Source organism: Wolffia australiana, chromosome 3, assembly GCF_029677425.1.
Source record: "Wolffia australiana isolate 7733 chromosome 3, ASM2967742v1".
NCBI lineage: Eukaryota > Viridiplantae > Streptophyta > Magnoliopsida > Alismatales > Araceae > Wolffia > Wolffia australiana.
Window position 1 is genome coordinate 10,445,256 of NC_135837.1, and position 27,233 is coordinate 10,472,488.

The following is a 27,233-nucleotide window of genomic DNA, read 5'->3' on the forward strand; positions in this document are numbered from 1 at the left end:
CTTAATCAAATTAGATCTCAAATTCACTAAAAAAAATTACAAATATTATTCAAAATAACTAAAGATTTTAGATCAAATATAAGTATAGAATTAAGTGATTTATATTGCTGTGATTCAATAACAAAGAAACAGTAAAATCTCTTAAGTTCAAAAGGATAGAATGTTAGGTAAAACTTAAAGCTATTAGCATCTAAATAAAAAAACAAAACATCTATTCACTTAGGTTTAAAATTGAAAACCCTAATCAGAAAGAAAACTGAATATTTTCCATCGCCTCCCTAGGGTTCGACCCCTTACTCAAGTATTAAGGGATATAAAATTTTAGTGATTAAGCTCGAAAAATCCCTAAATAATGACATATATAAACATAATTTTTTAGCTTATCAATGATCACCGTAGAAAACTGTGAAATCCTGGTGGATTTCATAGTGATTGATGTAAAGATATCGGGGAATATTAGCTTAGCTCTTATAATTCTAGGAAGACCATTCTTAGTCACGGCAAGGACAATTATGGATTGGGAGAAGGGGACTGTGGAATTCAAAATTTGAAAAGAGAGAGTTCAAATTGATATATCGAAAATGATAAAGTGCCCCTTAGGAAGCAATGAAGAATTAAATTTGTGTACGGAGGATGAAGGAGAGGTGGAAGTTATAAAGGAGTATTTATCGCACGTAGAAGGGAGAGAGCTAGATGATGAGATTATGGACTCTCCTTCAGTTGAGGTAGGCCTAGAGTTAAAACCTCTACCTTCGTCCCTCAAATATGCATACTTGGATGACAAGAAAACTTTACATGTGATCATCTCTTCATCACTTACTAAAAAACAAGAAGAGGAATTGCTCAAGGTACTTAGAGAGCATAAGGAGGCCATAGGTTGGACATTTGATGACATTAAGGGAATTCCATCCTCGATTTGTGAACATAGGATCTTCTTGGAGGAGGAATCTAGACCCTGTAGAGAGCATCAAAGGAGACTCAACCCTTATATGAGAGAAGTCCTTGAGAAGGAAATATTGAAGTGGTTAAATGCAGGAATCATATATGCTATCTCCGATAGTAGATGGGTAAGCCCTGTACACATATTTCCCAAGAAGTCAGGAGTGACTATAGAAGTGAATGAGAGAGGAGAAGAAGTGCAAAAGAGGCTAACCACAGGCTGGAGGGTGTGCATCGATTATCGAAAGTTAAACAAGGCCACCAAGAAAGACCATTACCCACTACCATTCATGGACCAAATCTTAGAAAAACTATCTGGGCAGCAATTCTTCTGCTTTCTTGATGGGTATTCAGGATACAACCAGGTGAACATACACCCTGAAGATCAAGGAAAGACGACCTTCACAAGTCCTGTGGGGACATACGCCTTTAGGCGTATGCCTTTTGGGCTATGTAACGCACCCGCCACATTCAAGCAATGCATGAATGTATTATTCTCCGATCTATTGGGAGAATGTTTAGAAATCTTAATGGATGATTTTTCTGTCTTTGGATCTACCTATGAGAACTGCCTCCTAAGCCTCACCAAAGTATTAAGGAGATGCATTGAATCCAACCTCGTATTAAGTTGGGAAAAATCTCATTTCATGGTGCAAGAGGGAGTGGTGCTGGGTCACATGGTAAGCAACCGTGGACTGGAAGTCGACAAGGCCAAGATCGAAATCATTCATGACCTTCCACCTCCAACCAACCTAAAAACCCTTAGAGGTTTCCTTGGCCACGCTGGTTTCTATAGACATTTTATTTTGGACTTTGCTAAAATTTCTAAACCTCTTACTAATCTTTTATCGTCTAAGAATAATGATTTTGAACTAACACTAGAAGCTAAAAATGTGTTTTATGCTTTGAAAGAAGCCTTGGTGAACGCGCCTATCTTGCAAGGGCCTGATTGGACCCTTCCTTTTGAACTAATGTGTGATGCTTCTGATTTTGCTGTAGGAGCAGTGCTAGGTCAAAGAATTGACAAGAAACCCGTGGTCATCTACTACGCCAGCAGGACTTTAGTCGACGCACAATTGAACTACACAACTACAGAGAAAGAACTGCTGGCAATTATTTTTGCATTAGAAAAGTCTAGGTCTTATTTGTTAGGTAGTAAAATTACTGTTTTTTCTGATCATGCAGCTATTAAATACTTATTAGCGAAGAAGGAGGCTAAACCTAGGCTCATTAGATGGGTGCTCTTATTACAAGAATTTGATTTAGATCACCTATCTAGGATCTAAATCAAATTAGTTGAATTTGAATTTGATTTAGTTGCAGATCACCTATCTAGGATTTCAGGCACCCAACCTGAATTGATAAATGATGAGTTTCCTGATGAGCATGTTCTAACGGCACAAGGAACATCGGTTCCTTGGTTTGCACACATTGTCAATTTTCTTGTTTCAGGAAAAATTCCTACAGGTTGGACATCCCACGAGAGGAAAAAGCCGCTGAAGGACGCTAGGTTTTATTTTTGGGAAGACCCGGAGTTGTTTCACCAAGGGCTAGATCAAATTTTGAGGCGGTGCGTACCCGAAAGCAAGCAATGGGGCATCTTGGAATTCTGCCATGCAAAACCAGGAGGGCACTACTCGGCTAAGGTAACCACTCATAAAATTGTCGAATCTGGTTTTTTTTGGCCTACTCTATTTCAAGATGCACAGAAATTTTATAACAACTGTTTAGCTTGCCAAGCCTCCATAAATATTAACAAGAGAGATCGTATGCCCTTACACCCCATCCTAGAAGTAGAAGTCTTTGACTTGTGGGGAATAGATTTTAGTGGCCCTTTTCCTAACTCTAATGGATATGAATACATTTTGATGGCCGTCGATTATGTGTCCAAATGGGTAGAAGCCATTCCCACAAAGACCAATGATAGTAAGGTAGTGACCAATTTCACTGAAAAAAATATTTTCTATAGATATGGATGCCCACGAGCCATTATTAGTGATGGAGGTTCTCATTTCACCAACTATAACTTTAGAACTCTTCTTAAGAAATTTGGTATCCATCATAGAGTCACTACCCCATATCACCCTCAAGCTAATGGTCAAGTGGAATTGTGCAATAGAGAGGTTAAGAAAATCTTACGAAAGATAGTGCGTCTGGATGGGAAGGACTGGCCTAGGAAACTAGACGAAGCATTATGGGCCTGTAGGACAGCTTACAAAACACCTCTAGGAATGTCCCCATTTCGACTTATCTTTGGAAAAGCCTGTCACCTACCATTAGAGTTAGAACACAAGGCACTTTGGGCTATTAGGAAACTCAATTTGGCTTTAGACCAAGCCGGCAAACAAAGACTCCTTCAATTGCATGAGTTGGAAGAACTCCGGAACGAGGCCTATGAGAATTCCAAGATTTATAAGGCCAAAATGAAACATTTCATGATAAAAGCCTGAGGAGAAGAATATTTGTAGAGAATCAAAAAGTTTGGCTTTACAATTCAAGGTTGAAATTATTTCCAGGCAAGTTGAAAACTAGGTGGGATGGCCCCTTCCTCGTACAAAAAGTTTTTGAAAATGGCGCAGTCACAATTTTAGATCCTCAATCGCAAAAACATTTTACTGTTAATGGACAAAGACTGAAGCCATATCTACAAGATGAAGATTTACATGGACCCATGAATATCACTCTAGAAAAACCTCCTAATGATAGTAGCATGACCTGAACGGTAATTTAGTTTGCTTTTGCTTTCTTTATCTTGCCTTTTGTTCTGCTTTTGTTTCTTTATTTTTGTTTTCTTCGTCATGTTGCAGCCTTACTTATCCAAGCTCGCCTACACCACAAGATGGACAACTCAAGTCGCCAATCGCAGCTCTCCATTCCTTGGTTTGGTCTCTCTTTCTCCTTCTCCACTTTACTTCCCGTCATGTAGGAACATGCCACTTTTATGGGGGGGGGGGGGATAGAGTCACATGAACAACTGCTCCGTCATCTATCAAATTTTTTTTTTCGTTTTTGCATGCACCAAACCATGGATATTTGATGATCTTATGAGATATTCAAGCAATGATAGACATGACTAGTGTTCTTTTCAAGGGTGATTGGAGTTGAAAGACTGGCCAGCTAAGGGATCCAATGTGAAATAAGCCTAGCTAGGTGCACAAATGATTCATACTAGCTGCAATCCATAAATCTTATCATTATACTTCTCTCATCTTGCCATCCACCTCGGGTTGAGTTAACACTTACATGCATGAAACCTTTAGCTTTAGTGGAGAGTAGGGCTAGTGTTGGCTCAACGGCATTATTATTTATTGATGCGAGTGAAGCTCCCTGAACCAAGAGGGATACAAAACCTCTTAGGGGGAATAAGCTGCCGATCTACTAAGGACGGCACGTGGGTAGTGGATAAGCGCCATCAAATGCAAAGTAAAAAGCTGCATCAAGCAATACAAGCATAAAAGCTTGCACCTTAGAAATCAAGTTGATTGTCATCAAATATGACCAACATGCAGCAAATGTAATTGAAAAGAAAAAAAGGAGGAAAAGCTGTCTCCCATGTGTTTGAGCCGATGTTATTATAGCCATTAGTAGAGAGCCAGCATTAGCACCGCTCTCTACGCCTTATTCAGTAGTGCGCTTGGGGTGTTGACTGGACCTTATTCCATATGATATGTACTTACTATATGTAATCCATAGATCAGAAGTGCACTTAATTGCGGATGAAGGCTGAAATAGATCCTCAACAGTCCCCCTAAATTGGCCAAGCTCAATTGACAAAGACATTCCTTGACGAGAACATGAGTCGATGCTATAAAAAATGAAGAGTCAACTAGAGATCATCATTTTTTCTCACTTGTATTTCATTACTAAGGGACTAGTAATGATCTAAGTTGGGGGGTGTTTGATGACTCTCCATTTGTCATCAATTATTCAAGATTTCTTGAGCATGGAAGTATCATTTGCACTCATTTAATCCATATTGGCTCTATCTCATGTGCATTATTTTCCTACTTACTAACCCCACTTGATTCTTTGAATCAAGAGGATTAGATCTCACTTATTGGATTTAATGAGTTCAGATATGGATCAAGCATCAAGAGAAGTGCAGGTGACTAAGAGGAGCTGGCGAAAAACTATAAGGAAGAAAAGCCTTAAAAATCTCCAAGAAGCATAATTGAGAGAAACCTATAAATAGCCTCTTGAGGGCTCATATTACGTTGTCCAGAATTTCCAGCAAAACAAGCTAGGGCTTGGAGCAGATGAGTTCTGCAGACCCTCCAGGAGCTGATGAGCATTGGAGCAGGGGAGGAGTAGCAAGCTGAGGCATAACCAAGACAAGATGAGCACCTCCTTGCCGGAAGGATTGTGACCAAGATCGGTGCGATTGTAGTGGTTTCAGCCATTGTGCTTTTCCCCATCTAAGACAGTCTAGGTTGGACTGGGAAGCACCGAGCAGTGTATTCCCAGTGTTCTACAACTGACATTGTACTTGTTTTGATTATTTGAAGGTTTATTGTATGTTTAAGTTGTTCTTCGACTCTGTTTGCCCCAAACAATTCCACAGTTTTCCATAGCTATTGTGTTTGCATTCTACTCTGTAGCAGCAACAAGCCTTGCTCACCCAAATTCGTGCACAACCAAGGCCCCAGCAGCCAAGGTCGTGTGCAGCAAGCCTATGCACAACCAAGGCTGCTAGCAGCCAAGGTTACGCGCGGTAGGGCTGCGCACAGCCAGGACTGCCTGCAGCCAAATCCGTGCACAACCAAGGCACCAGCAGCCAAGGTCGTGCGCAGCAAGCCTGCGCACAACCAAGGCCGCTAGCAGCCAAGGTTGCGCGCAGTTGGGCTGCGCACAGCCCAGGCTGCCTGCAGCCAAGGCCGCGCGCAGCCGCGCCGCTAGCAGAAGACGCCGTGCGCAGGGAAAAACCCACGCGCAGCAGTTGCCGCGTGCAATAGACGCCGCGCGCAGGCTCTACAGTCGCTGTACGCAGGCCTCGCCCACGCGCAGCAACCGCCGCGCGCAGGTGCATCTCGCGCGTAGCTATCGTCGTGCGCAGGACACACCCGTGCGCATGTGCGTAGGGTGTTTGCTGTTTTGCCACTTCCAGAGAGGTGAGCCTGTGGGTAAGATAAACATCAGTAAATTATTAACTTCTGTGGACTAATCTTGAGAAAGAAATTGTTATTCCACTGAGAAGTTATTCTACACATCTTTTCTGAGGAAACTAATTGAATTTCACTTAAGATAATTTCTCTAATTGTTAAAACTGAATATAGAGATCTGATAATCTGCATTGCAAAGAAGAAGTATTGTTATTATTTTACCTGCTCTCTGTGGATCGACACCTTACTCGCCCTAAGGCTGTGAGGTTATAAATATTGTTGCATAAGCTCAATCCTCACACGATTGACTGATAAATAACCAGTAAAAATACACTGAATTTGAGCTTATCAGATAGCGGCGATGACGCAACTGGCGACTACGGTGATGCAAGCAGATGGGACGCGGTCGGTCGGCGGCGGCGAAGGCCGACGATGGGGGCAGAGGAGCGATTGGAGGTGGCCACCAGGCGGTGGTTGATGTCGACGACGGTGGCGTAGGGGGCAGACGGTGGAGGCGACCAGGTGGTGGCAGGTTCCCCTTGTCTTCTTCTCTCTTCTCCTTTTCCTCCTTCCTCTTCTTCTTCTTCTTCTTCTTCCTCTTCTTCCTTCTCTCTTCCACGAATCGGACTCTTCAACTTCTAATACGTTATAGTTTCATGAAAATTCAAGAATAAGTGGGGGGGGGGCGCCCTCCCCTCCCTTATATAGGAGAGAGGAAAATGGGCCCCCATAATAACAAAGGGACAAAGAAAGAAAAGGGGGAAATAGAGGAGTGTTAGGCCCACTAAGGATAAGGGGAGGGGGTTGAATCCGCATATGGGTTCTTCCCCTCCATACAAAGACACACAAAAGGAAAATAGAGATAAAGAAAAACGATGATGAGATAGTAATGCTCCGAAGGAGGCGTGTCGTCACGCCGTGTACCTGAATCCTGGGTTGCGCGTCGATGCGGCGGCTCGTCGTGTCGGCTGGACCCGTGTTGGTGGCGGGCTCGCTGACGATGCCGGCTCCTCGCGTGTTGGTGCTGCGGTGTCAGATGGTGCCGCGCCATCAGGATTCCTCCAAGTTGATTATAAATCTCCCCTAGTACCTCTAGGTTCTGGTTAATTTAGTTTTACCCTTGATTTCATACTTAATTGTAGCCATTTGATGATTCTGTTTATGTTCATCGTTTTTTCTGAATTTCGGATTCAATCATTTTAATTTTTACATTTTAGTTTGTTTTTAGTCCAATTAGTATCCATTGAGTTTAGATTGACTATTTAGAATCATATTTGACATTTGATTCGCTCCGATTAGCTCATTGTTTTTCCAATTAGCAAATCATATTCACGACTTGCTAATTTAGGGCCTTTTTGCCACTTCGAATTAAATAAGGTGAAAAAAAAAGTTAATAAAAACATTCTTAACACTCTAAATCCACGGGAAAATTTACTATCTTTTCTCTACCATTTCCAACGAGCTAAAAAACTCCAAAAACATTATTCAAGCTGAATTAAGTATTTATGCTAAAGAAATGAGTTAAAGCATGATTAACGAGAACATATTATAAAAATATAAGATAGGGGATTAATTGAATACTCTAACAGTCTAGTAGGGGATTAGTCAGTAGTTCTTATCAATAATTCCTAACTAATGATAAAATCTGTTAAAGTCCAGAAACAGTTATACGTGTTAAAACCTATAGTGATAATCCCTAATCCCATGAAAAATGAATTTCGGTATCACCTCCCAGGGGTTCAACCCCTTACTTAAACACTAAAGGATAAATAATTTTTATAGATTAAGTTCAGAAATCACATAAAATAATGACATATAAAAACACATGTTTTTAAACTTATGATTTGGCGTGTGCTCGGGAGGCAACAAGACTGACTTTTTTTTTATTTGACTTAGGGATTCGTTTGAACACTTATTTGAATGATGAATACTATGCAAGTGTTTTCTATTGGAATTTGATTTTGCTTTAAAAAAGAAGGGTTTACTTCAAATAATGTTTAACTGCTATCTAATTAATGAATTGCATAACAAAAATATGGAAATATGGGGAATTATTCTCCATATAATCAGGGAAATTAATATTCTCATTATTGTGATTACACCGGTAGATCAACACTGATTTTCCCTGATTATTACAACTATAACTCACATGCTCCACTTAATCCTCAGATTTCAAATTTAAATTGTTATCCTTCATATGATCATATCAACGTTTCCCTAAGTTAAATTCAAGGTAGTAGATAGGGAATTGGCAATAATCAATCCTATTCCGGAAATTCTATTTCATAGGATCAATTTGGTAGTGATTCTTCTGATTTTCATCCTATTCCTCCTAATTTTTAATGATAACCAACTCATTTTGTGGAGTATCCAGGGATTTCGAAATAATGAATGTGAGAATTCTAGAATTTCTGACGCACATCCTTCGTACGATTTTCAATCCTCAAATTATTATTCTCCCTTTACTTCCGATATTGGCATTAAAACTTTGTTTGAATTGATGATTGAGAAAACCATAAAAAATATGCAACAAAATGAATACGAGAATTCTAGAATCTCTGAAATACATCCCTCGTGTGATTCCCAGTCCTCAAATCATTATTATCGTTCTACTTGCGATCTCTGCAATAAAACGTTTTTTGAATTGATGATTGAGAAAACCATGAAAAATGTGCAAGAAAAGGAATATGCCAATTGTCGAATTCTGACATACATCCCTCCTGTGATTCCCAATATTCAAATCATTATTCTCCATCTACTTTCGATATGGGTGATAAAATATTGTTTGATTTGATGATAGAGAAAAACATGTAAAGTGCTTCAAATATCACTCATTTTTCTGAGAATTTTAGTCCATTGAAATTCTGAATCTTCAAATGTTTTTTCATCTATTTCTCATGATTAAAATAACCACAGTTTGTTGGTTTTGAATTATGAAAACAAACTATGGAAGGTGTATGTAAGATTGCAGGAAAAGGAAAAAACTTGGGAAGAAGAAAAGAAGCTCCTTATGATGCATACTGACATGCTGAAATCAACGCAAATCAGGAGGAGCTATGAGTCTTCAGAATATTCAGCCCAACTCCAATTTGTGTGACCATCCGATAAAAGGGAAGATCATTCTTCACTCAAATCTTTTTCCAGTTTTCACATTTATAATTCATCATCTTCATACCATGAAAATGATTATATCCATTAACTTGACCCTAGACAGGTACCTATTAATTTCATTGATGAAGTTCAAGAATCTAAAATCAGAGATAATGACATCATGCACGAGAGGGATGCAAATGACGTAGAGGAAGAATCATTTTCTGATTTGGTCAATGATCTCAAAGTTATGATTTATGGAGATGAGAATAATGAAAAAAATGAATTAGTGATTGGAAGTCTTTTTTTGTTTTTGAGCCTTATCATCCGCCGATCCCTTTGCACAAACTCTTTATTCCATAGCTCCAAGAAAAAAATTGATTTTATTATGGAGGATACAGGTCATATAATGGAGTTGCATGAAATTCTTATCCATATGCATATGGTATTGGAAGATTTTGGAAGAGTTATTGAGGATAAGATGAAAAATTGCTTGAAAAATATTTCATTGAGGATAGAAAGGAGTTATATGAGGAAACAAATATGAGTATATGTGGTTATGATGATGAGCAAGAAAGACATTTCTTTTATGATATTAAAGTTGTTAAAAAAATTTGTTTCATGATTTACCTTTAATATCCATGAATGTGCAAATAAATGTCACGTACCTGCCTCTTCATTTCATATATTTGAAATGGAAAATGATCAGAGAAGTAAATATTATGCCAAATCTAATGATTTGTTTTTTCACTGATTGGCATAATAATGTTTTCAATAATGAGAAAGTGAGTTTTCAAGTCCAACAGGTTCAAGTAATCATGCATAATAAATCTTTAATTTCATATTTTCTTTTAAAAAATACTTTATTTTCAGATTAGCATGATAATTTCATGAAAACTAAAAGTCTGTCTCATATGGTCATTATTATACTCTCCCATCTAAACCAGCTTAAGATCCAGTTTTTAGTTTGCATGGTCTTTAGCTTGTTCCTGATAAACTTCTTTCTTAGTAAAAAATAATTTCAAAAAAACAAAAAAAAAGAAAGCCAAGTTTTGGATAACCTTGTCTTTTGTTTTTGTTTGATTTATTGGAAGTCTGTGCGGAATAGGTGGCATAAACTAATTGGCAAGAGGTGGCATCATCTAACTGGCAGGGTACAACAACGTCACTACACCCAAGATTTGGCTTTCTAAAGTTCAATTTTTTGAATTACTTGTTTTTGTTGTGATTTTCTAGTTTAGAATTGCATATAGCTGCATTCATTAGTTACACCCATTAACAAACATAAGTGGGGGGTACACGCCCTAGGAAGAATATTTTCGTCATTACCTAAGAATTTGCATAAATAAGTAAAAACTTCACCTTGATATACCATGGGAATAACTGAGGCTGGCGAACTAAGACAACCCTCTAATATGTACTGAATGATAGATTGGGTTACCTTTTTGTGCCATCGAATACCATTATAGGAGTGGCTCTGTAGGCGTGTCCCCTTGGGGTTTAAACTCAACATAACTTACAGAATTTCAATGCTCACTCCTTTTTCTTAGCCTAAAGTTTTTTCCCCTATCCAATTGTTCTTCCAACATGGGAGTAGCCTATAACCAATGGTGAAGGTTAAGGGTATTATCACTCCAATTCTATTTGTGACTATGTGCATGAACCTAAAAAACAAGTGACATAAGCTGCACTATGACACACTCAATAAGTGGTGTCAGCTGCAAATAAGTGCTATGTGCGAAAGTCGTTAGCAGCAATGTGGAATTAAGTGCTCTGTGCATAATAAGTGGCTTAAAACACATACGACAATAAGCCCAATGTATTTTTACATAATTCTTCCACATGGGCACTAGATAGAAGGAGTCTAGTCTTAACCCCAGATACAAACACCGAAGGATAAGGGCGAAAAAATCATGCAAAAAGAAGTTTTTTTCTATTTTGTTTTACTCTCTAGGCATTCAGATTCAATGACTATTGTTGAGAAAAACGAGGACCCTATATGAGCTACTTAATTGTTTACTTATAAGGTATGTTATTATAAGAACAATTTGCATGACACTTGAAAGGAGAAACCTAAACTACGCGATATTATGATGCATCTAGGGAAATTGGGACTTCTCCCACCATTGATATCTCAGTTATTGCTAAGGGATTAGCAATATGTAAAGTTGGGGGTTATGATAACATGAAAATAAGAGCCAAATAAGTGTTACATCATATGTTCCGGCTTTTAATGTTGAAAAACATTAACGTTTAACGCATGTTATCATGGATTTGTTTTGAAGAATAATTTCCTTGAATCTCAAGTTAAATAAAACGTTTGATAAATAATCAGGTCAATATGTACATTTTAAAAAGTTTTTAAAATTAAATTTAAAAGAAATTAAATGTTTAATTGACCACTTCTATAAAAAGGAAGAAATTAAACAATCAAATGGATTTTTGAAATTAATAAAACTCTTTTTTTTGCATTAATAAACATTTTGTATGACTTATTCCAGTTGGTTTTCAATTAAAAATGTTTTTTTTAATTGGCCCTTATTGGACCAGTTTAGTAGCTAATTGGTTCATGATTTGTGCAGCACACACACTAGGATGTCACGAACAATTCAGCGGCCCCAATTGTGCCTTTGGTGCGCGACACGCATGTACACATTACCGTCATGTCGCATGCCACACGTGTCATTCACACAGACCGATTACGTGCAGCTTAACTCACTGCATGTGACGCAAAAAGTATTTTTTGGGCTTTTATTTGTTTTTATTATGGCATAGGGTGACGTGGCAGCGCATCGAGAAAGAGATTTTTTCATTGTTTTTTGTCCTTTTGTCATGTACATGTGGCACGGAATACAAAAAGGGCATGGAATACGGAAAGCCATGGAGTATGAAAAGCCACAGAATACGAAAATCCATGGAATACAAAAAGCTACAGTATACGAAAAGGCCATGGGATATGAAAAGCGAAGGAATATGAAAAGCCACAAAATACCAAGTCCTTTGACTTCTTAACTTCCGACAACTGTAGGGGTGGAGTATTATCACTCTCTCCTCTCCTTTCACACGGTTGTGAGCGAGAACCTTCTTACCTCTATCCCCCATCTGGTGACTGACCAAGACAGTGTACTTCTCACAACCATTCCTTACCGAGCAGAGACCAAGAAGGTCGTTTTCTCCTTCGAGAGGCACAAGGCCCCCGACCGGATTGATTCTCCACAGAATTCTATACTGCATGCTGGAATATCAAAGGCACCGACTTGGTGCTAGCTATGAAAGAGGTGTTCAGGCGCAAAGTCTTCCTACGAAGGTGGAAATCCACTTTTCTAGCGCTCATTTCAAAAGTGGACACTCCAATTTCCTTTAGGGACTTTCGCCCCATTAGTCTTTGTAATGTATGCTATAAAGTCGCATCCAAGATCATTACAAACTGACTAGGGCACTTTTTTTATAGACTTATCTCGCCAGAACAGTTTGGATTTGTTAAGGGTCGTCAGATCAATGACAATATCATGCTAGTTCACGAGCTAGCCCAGTCCATAGATGCTCATATTCCGAGCTCAGATGTCATCATCAAGCTAGATATGGAGAAGGCCTTTGATTGAGTCGAGTGTAATTTCCTTACCAAAGTGTTACGCCGCTTTAGTTTCACAAATGTGTTCATCGATCTTATTGCTGCTTGCGTTAGAGAGAACCACTTCTCTCTCCTGATGGATGGGAATTCAACTAGTTTCTTTACGGCCACGAGAGGACTCCAGTAGGGTGATCCTATCTCACCTACCCTCTTTATATTGATGGAGGAGGTTTTCACCGATCGCTCACACGAGCGACTGAACAAGGCCTCATCCAACCATACTTTACAAAGAGAGGCTGCCCGATTCTCTCGCACTCACTATTTGCTAATGATGCTATTCTATTCCTCAATGGATCTAAAAAATCTATTAAGGCATTTATGAGTGTTCTTACAGCATACGAGCAAGCTTCGGGCCAGCTCGTCAATGCCTCAAAGAGTAGCTTCATAGTTGGGCCTTTTGCCACTATCAAGCGCTTTGAGATACTCTAGTATTTTACATGTTACTCTCGAGAATGCCTCGCATTCAACTATCTTGGATGCCCCATTTTTCTAGCCCCTCTAGACATCATTACTTTGATGCCTTGTTAGGCAAACTTAGAAAGAAACGAGAGGGATGGAAACTTCGTTTCCTATCCCATGGAGGACGCATCCAACTTATTAGGCATGTCCTCATGAGTATACCGCTGGAGACTCTAGCGATCCACTCACTATCTCTTGTAGATCTCCGCTTAGTGGAACGACTATGCGCACATTTCTTATGGTCCGGTCACCTCATGGGCGAGAATCATCATCACTGGGTTTCTTGAGAGAAGGCATGTCGGCCGACAGACGAGGGGGGTCTAGGGATCAGACGCCTGACGGACGTCCAGGACATGCTTTAAAAGATGCTCGTATAGCGTATGCGTACCACATGCTCCCCATTGGGGTGTTTCATTTTAGCCAAATATGGCGAGTGGGCCCATCAAGAGATAGTTATCCGAGGCCCTCGGAGATGGCAGACCTAGCAGCGCCACTGGCTTGCGATTGCTCAGGTCATACGTTGGCATATAGGCCCAGGAGAAATTAGCACGTGGTTTGATACCTGACATGCAGATGAGCCATTCGCTCGCCACCCATAGTTTGTACCAGACCAAGAGTGACTCATAGTGGCCCAACTGCATGTGGGCAACACGCCACACCTATGGGAGCAGCATGGCCTCCCCTTAGCCACTTTACCCGAGGTCCACAAGATGACACTCGAGACTAGTTCTGACTCTGCCATTTGGAAGCTCACATCCGATGGAGCCTACATGTGCTGCTCCTCTTGGGAGCACTTCCGTGTGAAATTACCCATACAGCACTAGGGTGGCCGCATCTAGCATCCGACGATCCTTACGCACATCTCCTTCTTCCTTTGGAGACTCCTCCACCGAAGTCTTCCGACTGATGACCGAGTGATCCGTATAGGTCACTCACTTTATTCCTGCTGCCCTTGCTGTCCCACATTCCCACATACATAGACCATGGATCATATTTTCTTCCATAGTGAGACAGCACTTGAATGCTTGCGCCAAATCACATACCATTGGCGCCTACGGCCTCATGCTACACTGACCTAGTTCGAGTGTTTTGGCAAGGTGTTTCTCTCGCCAACATGCTCTAAACGGAGCCCCATCCTATACATCACCATAGCTTATCTACTATGGGAGATATGGAAAGGGCGAAACTCTTCTCATTTTGCAGATTCGCCCATGCGTCCCGTGGATATCATGCGTCCAGTCAAGTTGTGGATCAGGCGCATCCACCAAACCTCATTCCACCTCAAGTCGATAGATCAGCACTCGCATGCGACCTCCTCAGCTCTTGGGGCATTGCGCTGACCCTTGCCGCTATCCACATTCAGTTCCAGGTTGTTTATTGGCTACCCCCGCCAATCGGTATCCTTAAATTGAATTTGGATGGTGCGGCCAAAGGGAACCCGGGGCCAGCTGGGCGGGGGGGGGAGGGGAGGTATCCTCCGGGACCATACAGGGAGCATTCTCTTTGCTTTTTCTTCTTTCTAATACAATAGCCGAAGATAATACAGTAGCCAAAGCTATGGCGATACGTGATGGTCTACTCCTCTGTGAAAGCAAAACCTTCACAATATCGCCGTAGAATCAGACTCATAGGTGTTAGTCGACATGCTTCGTGTAGGTACATGCTCCTAGTGGCGGCTCCATCGTGTATGGCCGGACATCATGCGGTGCCGTCCTTGCACAACCAGCTTTCGACATCAGCTGCGAGAGGACAACCAGACACCTGATGCCCTCGCCAACCATGCGGTGAAGACTAAGAGGGGGGTGAATTAGTCTACTTTTGTATTTATGTTATCTAATTCTCTTTTTAAGATTCCTTGTTTAATATTGTCTCTCAACCACTCATCTCACCTTAACACAATCTTTTACCCTGCTTGGGGGCACAAGTGCCTTAATGCAGCTGCGGGAGATCGTCTAGATCTCAAGACAGTCACAGGCTCAAAGGCCTACTGAAAGTCCTATAAAAACTGCAATTCACTATATGCGGGGTGAGCATCACTCTCGCCTTACAATTACACTTAAGTCAAGAATAGGAAAAACTAGAGATGCCTACTCCACACCACCACGGAGCTCCAAACGTCAACCCTCCTTGTCCTGACCCAAGCTAATCTTCTCAACCTCGGTGACCACCTACCAATCGATTATTACAAAGTCGATTTAACAAGGATGTATTTCAGAAAAGATAACCGATCATTAAATCTGTATAATCAACTCAGTCGTCAAGATATTAAATCAAGAATTGTTGAATCAAATTAGGAAATCAATTTCTACTTTCAATTATAAGGTTTCTGGGTTAAAAATAGAAAAAATCGATTTCAAATTTCAGATTAGTGATCCACCAAAAATTCAAATACCCACTTCTGAATTTCAGATTAAAGAATCAAGAGTCAAATTAGAATTGCCTAATTTCAGATTTCAGAATAGGAAAATCTATTTGAATATTCAATTTTGAACTAAATATTGAAGAATCAAGAATTATAAATGAGTGATGTCTAATACGAATTACTAATATCAGAATTTCGATCCAAGATATAGATCACAAGTTGGAAGTATTATTATATTCTCAAGAAGATTATCAAGATTGAATAAAGAAATCAAGAGCACTTAGTATGAATATATCTCACCAGTTTTTATGAATGCAGATTTCCAACAATGAATGTTGCATCAAACCACCACCAAAACCCCAATTTCTTGAAGCTTGAAATCCTCCAGCAAGAACAGATCTCAGATCTCAAGGTGAGCACAAACTTTTGGAGAGAGAGTGGGAGTCCAAAAAATGAGCACGTTTTCCAAAAAAGACGCTTTTATAGTAACTTTATCCTAATGGGCCGAAAAATGTATTTATATATATAATTGTTTCTTTTATATCAAAAAGATAAAGTAGGAGGAAAGGTTAAAGGCCCTCCTTTTTAAAGCAAACTCTTGAGAGGTCTTAGGTTCAAAACCCAAACAAACCTACATATATATTTAATATTTTTGAGCCAATGTTACATTGATAAAATATTATTATTTATAAAATCAAATACTATTATTCTTTTATTTACTCTAATAACCTGCATCAAGAAGGATTAATTACTCATTAAATTCAAAGTGTTGATAAATCATTAAAAATAAACTTACTTGATAAAGGTTTTATTCTCATGAAGATCCAACACGCGGTACATGCACGAACCTCTTCTTCCATCTTTCTTTCTTGGCAGGCACTCCCTCCGACAGCTAGGGGCTGTTATCGCATCGATCGTCTCGGTATGCCAACCCTCCGCACGTGGCGCATCCTTTGTGAGGGCAGGCCCGCAAGAATGGAGGATTGCGTGGAACACTAAAGATAGAGGGATGGCCTGCACCCACTTCGGCTGAAGACCTCGCCACGCACTTCATCGATACCACTTGACAGAGGCGAGGACATCTCCAAAACTACTCGCGGGGGGGCTCCGGTGGGACGTCAACACGAACACTTCTCTGAGCACCTACAAGGTATCACATATGTATCTTTTATTTTTTTTGAACACGGGCGTGGACGAGTGGGACCCGAGTGTAATTGGGATATTTATATTCATTCCACGCCTATAATACTTATAAACACTCCACTTATATATAAAATCCCCCTGGGTGGCAGCCAAGGCACGGATGGATCAGTCTACGGGCACAACTATCAGGTTGGCCGTACCTAGCACTGTGTTTTTTGCCAAAAAAAAAAACTTCCAACAGCCATAACTTTTGATCTTCCCGTCCTATTTCTATCCCTACCCGCTTATCTATAAATAGTGGCCTGGATCCTTGCAAAAATCATCTTGAACTTGCTTCCTACTTTTCTGGCTGATTGAAAGAGAGCGAGTTTTGCGATCCATGAAGAGTGTTTTTGGTGGCTTGGGTGTGTGGGAAGAGACAAAAGAGAAGAGGGGGAGCTTACCGCCACTTGCCAATCGCCGTGATCCTGGTAGAACGGAAGGATCTAATGTAAGTGTCTTCGCCTTACGTTGTTTCTCTCCCAACATCATCGTTATCATAGTTACAGTTTTTCATTAACGTTTCATTTATCACTTTACTTACTTACATCCCCATTCTCTCGTGTATCAATCCTAACCATCGTACCACTCCACACCCAACCACTATCCTCGTTCATCCTTTCGTTTCTCGCATACTCTTTATTTTAGTTAAAATAACATATAAATAAAGTACTTCTTTATCAATAGTCGTAGCTCAGGTCCTCAAATCTTGCTTTCGTCGATCCTCTCCTCCATCATCGCTAGTGTAAGTGATAACATGATAAATGAACCTATATTTGTATACATTTTAGATGTTTTTAGTATTATTAATTTATAATTTATCATGTTATTAATTTAATTAACCAAATATTTATGCATTAACTAATAATTCAACTTTTGCACATTATGATTATTTTTCACTAACTTCATTGACTTCTATGAAGTCAATCAGTTTGTTTTCTGATGAGTATTTTATAGTTCCAAATGTGCAGCAATTTACAGGAATTAGAAGATATCATTCTGAGAAAAATTGGAGGATTTTGGGAGCTTAGTGACTATCCAAAATGGGCTACAAATGATGAAACAGTATTGTAGGCTTTTAAAGGAGAGATCAGAGGGGCTTGGACCACAACCTGAACTACCTATTGGGCCTACAAACACATTACAAAAGAAACAAACTGGAAATTACAAGGCAAAGCTCTCAACCCATGGAGAAAAAGAGGCAAAATGGCAAGAAAAGAGAATAGATAATGCCTAAAGGGGTATTTTAGTAATTCTCACAATGTATAAATAGACTTTTTCTTCCTTATTGTCCCTCATTCTGGACGTGCTCTAGCAAGTGGCTGGCCAGCAGGACAATGCATTCTTCAAAATCCAGGTCGTTCAACCTGCTTAATCTAAGTTTATTAAAGTTTTCTCTTAATCTCCTCTCTTGTTTGCATTGAAAAACGCCTGATCCTGGCAAAATATAGGCATCCATAATTGAGAGGAAGCATTGAGGGGTCAATAAAGTTGCATTGAGGCTTTAGGATCTTAGATTTCTACCTTCTCCATCATTTCCCATCCATTTACCCTTAAAATCCATCACTTTCTCACTCTAAACACTAATTTTCTCCACTTTATCTCTCTAAAATAGGTTTTTTCTCTCATTAGACCTTCATCTATATCCATAGTTACTCCCCTAAAAATTTCATAAAAAGTCTCCTGCATTTGCACATTCAAATTCTATCTCAAACTTCTATAGTCTCTCTTCATTTTCTCACTCTATCTCCTCAGTTCAGCCCTTTCTCTCTCCATAACCTGTGCTTTATCTCTCTAGACGTCCATCCATAAACACAGTTCATCACCTCAAAATTTCATAAAAAATCTCCTTCATCTACATCTTCAAATTCCCTCTCAAACTCTCTCTACACTGTCTCTTTATTTTCTCTCTATCCTCTCATTTCGACATTTTATCTCTCTAGAAACATTTGTCTCTCACTATAAAATATCTCCCTATATCTCTCTAGATCCTCAGGCATTCCCTACTTCGAATCCCAAAAAACATCGCATTGAAATATCATTTCTTATCTTTTCAAAACACTAATTTTTGTCTTCTAGCCGCCACCGTGCGGTGCCTGTGCGGCAGCGACAGACCTCTGCCCGTCGGTCCGCGCACAGCAGCGCACAAGACCGCAGGGCACAGGGTAGCCCTGTGCAGGACTTAGCCAAATCGGCTAAGTCCTGGCCATTGGGTTAAGCCCAATAAGGCTTAAGCTCAATTTGGCTAAGTCTTCACATAGTCTAATTGGGCTAAGAGGCCAGCCCTCTACGGGCCAACCCAGGCAAGCCGGCCCCTTCCGCCGCCGCCGCCGCCGCTGCTCTGCCACCACCGCCGCCGCTCCGCTGCCGCTGCGGCCTCCGCCGTTCTGCCACTGCCGCCGGAGTAGGTAAATTTCATATTTTTTCGTATTTAAAATTATTTTAAAAATAGAAAAAAATCATAAAATTCAGTAAAATTATTTTCTGCATTGAAAGAAATCCGAAAAAATTGAAAAAATATGTAAAATTAATATAAGTTCTTTAAAGTCATTTTAACCTAAAACATTTCAAAAAAAAAATCTCTATTTCTTGTTTTCACTACTTATAGTTGTTTTTTGAATGTAAATTAATTCCAGAAAATTCTAAAAATATTTATATCTGATTAATTTGCTAAGAGAAAATAGAAAAAATAGTTTAGAGATATGATTTTCTGTTTCTCCTTGTACTTTGGCTTAATTTAAATCATAGGGAATTTTGAAAATTACCAACAAATCTAGAAACATCCCAAAAAATAGTATTTTTCACGTTTAAAATCATTTTCTTCATCTCAGGCTTGGGAAAGAATTCTGAAATTAAATATTTGCCTCTCTGTGGATCGACCTCTTACTTGCCCTATATTAATTATAAAGAGTTTAGGTGGAAAATTTTCATAAATACTGTTGGCCAAGTCTGAATCAAAACAATGACATAAAACCCCGAAATTTGGACTTATCAACTGGCTCCGTTAACGGGGAGGCAACACAAATTTGATTTCTGAAATTTTTTTCCTAAGTTTAGAACTCTCCTATTTCCATTTGGTTCATGCTTTACTGAAATTTGAAGTGCAGGGATATTATTTGTTTTATAGTGGAAGGGAGACGATCACTCGGTGAACTCTAAATTTTTCTCTTTGGATATTTGTTGCAGTTATTTTTATTTTTGGAGTATTAGTTGTTTTATGCAAGGTAGAAGGTCTCGGAACCCACATTTAATAGTTCTAGAATTTGTGGGAAAGACTAAGAATTTGGAAGACACGTGTGCAGAAATTGAGGAGGCGTTTGTACAAGAAATTAAGGGTATGGCTATTCCTAATGATGTGAATAGAGTGATGAGATTGAGGGACTTTATGAGCCAGCTGAGAGTAACATTCATCCTAGGGTCCATGGGACCATAGATGTGACTGTGAATTTTAAGATAGATTCACCTTCATCAAATCTTGCCATCTTTTTATGGAAAATTGAATGAAGATACTTATGAGTATTTATATGAATTTGTGGAGAAATGTGATTCTTCTAATATTGCAGGACTGACCTCAGATGCTTTGAAAATGAGAATGTTCCCTCACACTCTTAAGGATAAGGCAAAAGATTGGTTCAGAACTCAGGGTAAAAATTTTCAGAATTGGAGTGAGATGGCGAGATGTTTTTTGCAAAAATTTTATTCAATCGGAAGGACTAATGCCTATAGGAAAGCAATTAGAGATTTTACCCAGGGAACTGATTCTTTTAGTGAAGCATGGGAAAGATTGAAAGACCTTACGAGAAAATGCCCTCATCATGGCCTTCCTGATTGGCAAATAGTTCAGATTTTTTATGATGGGTTGAATGACCATGAGAGAGGTAGAGTAGATAGTGCCAGTGGTGGTACATTTATAGATATAACAATCAATGAAGCTTCTAGTATTATTGAGAAACTGGCAGATAGTTGTGCATATCATCAGGGCTTGAGTCACAATGGAAGAATTTCAGGGCCAAAACGAGGAGGGTTAATTGATGTTAGTGCAATAGAACCTGATTTATGGAAAGATAAGGTAGAGAGGGACTGAAGCAAAGTGGGTAAGGCTGTGGAGGAGCTTTCCCAGAATATGAAGAAGATGATGAGTTTCTCTCCAAACTTTACTTCCCCTTCTACTAACCCTAAACATCCTTCCCCTCTTTGTTCCATTTGTGAGAGTTTTGATCATACTTATGACATTTGTCCTACTCTTGAACAAGTGAATGCTTATGAGGGAAATAACCTAATGCATGGAGTTTCGAAACAGAAGGGAAATTATGGGAATCAATGATGGAGCAGAGAAGGGAAAAGCAACTTCCAACCATGTCCATATCATCAACAGAACAATCAAAATTATCAGAATTTTTCTTCTAAACCTCGTCCTAATTTTATTCCAAATTCTCATGATTCATCTTCCAACTCCATGATGGACATGTTGAAGCAGCTGATTCTCAAGCAAGAGGAATTCTTGGAGAATCAGAGAAGAATGGAGGCCAGAATGGAGAATTTGGAGAGGAAGAATACTGAACAAGGAGGTCAAAGTTCTCAAGGGAATTTCAGGGGTAAAAAGAATAAAGGTAAGATGGATGACTTTGGCACCCCCATCCAAAATTCAGATCAACTTCCAACCCAACCCAGTGTTAATCCTAGAAATATTTCTTTTATTGATCATGATATTGATGATTCAAAACATGCTCCATGTAGTGAAACATTTGAATCTCATGAATCTTATCATGAACATGTTCATCTAAGTTGAATTTCTAGATTAAGGAGTGGGAAGGAACTAGTTGATCCATGTGAAAAAAAAAATTGTTGTGGGGGACCTGATACAGAGGAGGAGAATAGAATTTTTGATGATTTGAGAGAAGACCCTGAAGAATCTCTAGGGAAAAAAATACACTAGAACCTAATCCAAAAGACTATGTACCCCCTATTCCTTTTCCCCAAGCTTTAGAGCCTTCCAAAGTTCCTCCTGGTGATAGTCAATTGCTTAAAATTTTTAAGGAAGCCACTATCACTATTCCTTTGGTAGATGCAATTCAGAATATTCCTTCGTACTCAAAGTTTTTGAAAAATCTTTGTACCCCATCTAGAAAGCAAAAGAGGATTCAATTATTAGAGAGTATTAGTTCTATTCTACTAAATCAAATTCCTAAGAAGAAAAGGGACCTAGGAGCTCCATTGATTAAATGTGAAATTGGAGGAATGATATTTAGTAGATCACTTTTGGATACAGGGGCAAGTGTGAATATTATGCCCAAAGCTATTTCTGATAAGTTTAAATTTGGAGAAATAAAGCCAATTTTGATAGAATTGCAGCTAGCTGATGGATCAATTAGACAACTATATGGGAAGCTAGAGGATATGATTGTGAGAGTAGAGAATTGTTGTTTTCCTGTTGATTTTATTGTAGCATGTATGAAGGTTACGAAAAATTTGAGGCGTGCACCTATAATCCTTGGTAGACCTTTTCTAGCAACAGCCCAAGAAACCACTGATTTGGGCAAGGGGACAGTTGAACTCAAAGTTGGCCAAGAGAAGATAGAAATTCAAATTTCTAAACTTCTAAAATTCCCTAAAAAATGCTGGCGAGGATGCATGTGTTTGTGATCTTATTGATGAAAAAGATTTTGAGTTGCATGTGTCCCCTTTGAACTCAATTGCTCCTAATGAAGATGAAAAGGAAACAAATGATTTGAATATTGATGTTCCAACTAATATGTATACATCTGAATTAGAACTCAAACCTGTACATAGCTCTCTCAAGTATGCATTTTTAGGACCTCATAGAACTTATCCAGTTATTATTTCTTCTCATTTATCTCCCAATCAAGAGGATGCATTGTAGAAAGTTTTATCTTTGCATAAATCAGCTATAGGATGGTCTATTGATGATATTCATGGCATTAGTAGAGAGGTCTGTGAGCAAAGGATTTTTATCGAGGACAACATCAAACCATCTAGAGAGGCCCAAAGGCACCTAAATCCTCATATGTTAGAGGTGGTTAAAAATGAGATCATTAAATGGTTAAAAGTTGGTTTTATTTTTGCAATTTCTGACAGCCCATGGGTGAGCCCTGTTCGTGTTGTGCCTAAGAAATCTAGAATAACTGTGCAGAGAAATAAACAAGGGGAAGAACTCCAAACTAAACTTCCCACGGGATGGAGGGTTTGCATAGATTATAGGAAATTGAATTTAGCTACCAAGAAAGACCACTACCCTCTTCCATTTATCGATCAAATCTTAGAAAACTTTCAAGACAAGATTTTTTTTTTTCTTGATGGAAAAGAGAAGAGTCCCGTTCCCGTTTTGAGAGAAGAGAGTAAGAGAGTGAAGGGCGGACGGGACGGGACGAGTCCCGTCCCATCCCATTCTGCCCCTACCCCGTTCTGTCATGACAGACCGACGGAACCCTAGGCGGCCGCCGACACCGGGGTCCCAGGTTGGTGGAGCGCCGCCCGAATCGCGAAGCCGCCGCCCAAGTAGGGGCCACCGCCGCGAGTAGCGGCGACAGCCGCCCGCAACGGCCGCAACTGCCTGGAGCGGCCGTAGTCCACCGAAGCGCCTGCAGCCTCTGAAGCGGCCGCAGCCCCCAAAGTGGCCGTAGGCCCCAAAGCGGCCGCGGCCGCCCAATGCGGCAACGGCCGCCCAAAGCGCCAACGGCCCCCCTCAGCGGCCGCAGTCGCGTAGCGACCGCCGCCGCCTTCAGCGGTCGCCGCTGCCCTTAGAGGCCGCAACCGCTTGACTGCGGCCGCCGGCGCGAGTACCGGCCGCAGCCGCCGAGCGGCCGCCGCCCCCGTAGCAGCCCGTACTGGCCGCAACAGCCCGAAGCTGCCCGCAGCCGCCGGGTCAGCTGCAGCCGGGTTCGCCGCAGCAGCCCGCAGCGACCGCGACGGCCGCAATCGCCACAGCCGCGAGCGCCGCGCCACCGGAGCGCCGCAGCGCCGAGTGGGCACAGCAGCCCGCAGCCGCTGGAGCGCCCGCACCGCCGAGTGGCCGCAACACCCGCAGCCGCCGGGCGCCCGCGATGTCGCGCCGCCCGCAGCCGCCGACCGGCAGTAGCCGCCGCAGCAGCCCGCAACTGCCAGAACCGCGCACGCTGCCGCCGCACAAGGTCGCAAGGCACCCTGGCATGGCCCCCCGCCGCGCCGCGCCCGCGCCGCGCCCCACAGTGGGCTCGAGCATTATGGGTCGGTGCCTCTATTCCAGTCCAAGGGGCCCACTCGATGAACCGGCTCCCGCATCCCGAGGTGCCGCATCCCGCGCCTCAAAGGGCAGTCGCCACCCTCCGAATCCCCGCGAAGTCCAACCGCCAGCCGTCGCACCTCAAACTGCTCTCTGCGAAGCCCAATCGCCATGCAAGCATCTCGAGGATGCCACGACAGCCCTATGCCCATTACGGGCCTAACCTAATGGACCGCCGCAATCTCGGTGGTCTGTTACCCCGAAGGAGGCTCACTACCGCGGCTCAATATCGCGGCTATCTTCGGTCACCGCCGCCGATATATCCGGTTGCCGCCGCTGCCGCCATCTTGGCCGTTGCCCACCTTCGGTCGTCAACATCTCCGGCGGTCGCCGCTGCCATCTTCGGCTGCCGCCACCGCCGCCACTGTTGCTGACCATCGCCACTCGCCACACGACGTTGCCTATGGCCGTCTTATGCAGCTGGTAGTTCGCCGCCGTCCTCGCCATCCGGCCGACTGAACAGCCCCCTTCCACCGGTAGTCGGGCCCACCAACACCGTGATGACTACCTATGGAGCGCAGACCACGTGGAGATAGACTCTACTTCGACCCTCCAACGAATTGAGGACCCCAGGACAAGATCTTTCCGGGACACCCACCGACAAGCGAGGCGTGCAGTCCAAGATAAACGTCCCCAAGAGGGACAGGCGGACCCACGCTCCCGCCGCAAGACGTCGACCACGTCCGTCTTGCATCAGGTTTCCTTGGCTTTTGCTATAGGAGATTCATCAAGGATTTTGCTAAAATCTCTAAATCCTTAACTAACTTGCTTTCCAAACATGTTGATTTTATTTTTGATTCTCAAGCTGAAACTGTCTTTTTGTAGATTAAAGAAGCTCTAATCCAAGCTCCAATTTTACAAGCCCCTAATTGGGATGAACCATTTGAACTAATGTGTGATGCTTCTGATTTTGCAGTAGGGGCAGTTTTGGGCCAAAGGGTAGAAAATAAGCCGGTGGCAATCTACTATGCTAGCAAGACCTTAGGAGAAGCACAAGTCAACTACTCAACCACAGAAAAGGAATTGTTAGCAGTTATTTTTGCCTTAGAAAAAATTTGTTCTTATTTTTTAAGTAGTAAGATAGTTGTTTTTTCTGATCATGCAGCTTTCAAATTTTTGCTAAGTAAAAACGAAGCTAAACCTAGACTCATGAGATGGATTCTATTAATGCAGAAATATGATCTAGAAATTTAAGATAAGTGTGGGTGTGATAATCCTGTTGTAGATCATCTTTCTAGATTAACTTTTGACTCACCCTCACCCATTTTTTATTAATTTCCTGATGAGCAGATTTTGGAAGTACAAGCAACAAAGATACCATGGTACGCACATATCGTTAATTATTTAGTTTTAGGTTAACTCCCTGATGATTGGGATGCGAGAAAGAGTTCTATAAAGAAATAAAGCATTATTTATGGGAAGAACCTGAATTATTTCATCAAGGGGTTGACCATATCCTTAAGAGGTGTGTACCCTATGAAGAACAATGGAAGATTATAGAATCTTGCCATTCATCTCCATATGGGGGACATTACTCTCCTAAAATGACAGCTTACAAAATCTTGCTAGCTGGCTTCTACCGGCCTACCTTGCACAGAGATTGTTTTGAATTTTGAATTCTGTAAAGTTTGTTTAGCATGCCAAGCTGTAGTGAATTTGCGCAAACAAGATCACATGCCCTTGCAGCCTATTATAGAATTGAGGTATTTGATCTATGGGGAATTGACTTCATGGGACCATTTCTGGTTTCTGAATGATATGAATATATCCTGATGGGAGTTGATTATATTTCCAAATGGGTAGAAGCCATTCCCACTAGATCAAATGATCACAAAGTGGTGCTGAAATTTATTTTACAGAATATTATTAGCAGGTTTGGATGTCCAAGAGGAACCATTAGGGATGGTGGTAGTCATTTTAATAATTCCCACTTTAGGAATTTGTTGAGAAGATATGGAGTCCATCATAAGATGACAACCCCATACCACCCTCAGGCTAATGGGCAAGTAGAAGTTAGTAGTAGAGAGATTAAAAGGATTTTGAAGAAGATAGTAAGGCCAGATGGGAAGGATTGGGCAAGTAGACTTTATGATGCTTTATGGCCTTATAGGACTCCCTATAAAACACCCTTAGGAATGTCCCCCTATAGAGTAGTCTATGGAAAAGCTTGCCACCTTCCTGTTGAAATTGAACATAAGGAATATTGGGCTATTAAGAAACTTAATCTGTCTTTAGATGATGCAGGAAAGAATCGCCTTTTGCAGCTCCATGAACTTCAAGAGTTGAGGAATGAAGCCTATGAGAATTCTCTCCTCTACAAGTCCAAGATGAAGCACTTTCATGACAAGGTCTTGAAGAAGAAGAATTTGCATGAGAATCAAAGAATTTGGCTTTATAACTCTCATTTGAAGTTATTTCCTGGGAAATTGAAATCATGATGGGATGGACCTTATGTTATTAATGGAATTTTTTATTCTGGTGCAGTGATTATTACAGATACAAAGACCGGAAAGTCCTTTACAGTCAATGGTCAAAGGTTGAAGCCCTATCTTGAAGCAGATCAAATACAACAACCTATGGTCACCATATTGGAAGATATGCCAGCTCTACCACCATTTCCTGATTCTTTTACCATCTCCTACTTTGAAATTTTACAAATTCTCCTTTTCTTAGCCTAATTTCATCATAAGACATTTAAATTTTGCTTATTTTTACTTGGACAATTAAGGCCACGATGGCCATTTGTTTTTCTTCTTGTTTTGTTACTCTATTTTTATTTATTGTCGATTTTCCATTAACCAGCAGGATAGCTGAAGCACCAGAAACTAGTCCAGTGGCAGCCAGGTCATATGGGATGATCAGCACCTACTCCATTTCGGTTTGCATTTTTGTTTCCCTTCCTTTGTTTTATCATTATTTGCATTGGGTCAATGCATATAGCAGTTGGGGGGGTTTAATTGAGGTGTGCAATCGAAAATACAATAGGTCTTTATGCATCAATGGATCATATTTTTCATTTTTGAAAATATTTTTAATGTTATTACTCTTGAATGCATACATCCCATATAACCATCCCCAACTTGAGAAGTTGTCCAAACCATGATCCATAACGCATGAGTAGAGAAGTTAGGCTCTTGTAGTAGATCAAAAGCATCTCTTGATGGTATAATACATGAGTCTAGACACTCTTGG

General features: G+C 40.8%; 1 non-coding gene across 1 annotated transcript; it reads right to left on the bottom strand.

The window, feature by feature from the left end:
• Positions 1-20,478: 20,478 nt before the first annotated feature.
• Positions 20,479-20,584, bottom strand: LOC144701546 (small nucleolar RNA R71). The gene has a single exon (XR_013581039.1). It is a non-coding gene; the product is annotated as a small nucleolar RNA R71 (small nucleolar RNA).
• Positions 20,585-27,233: the final 6,649 nt, after the last annotated feature.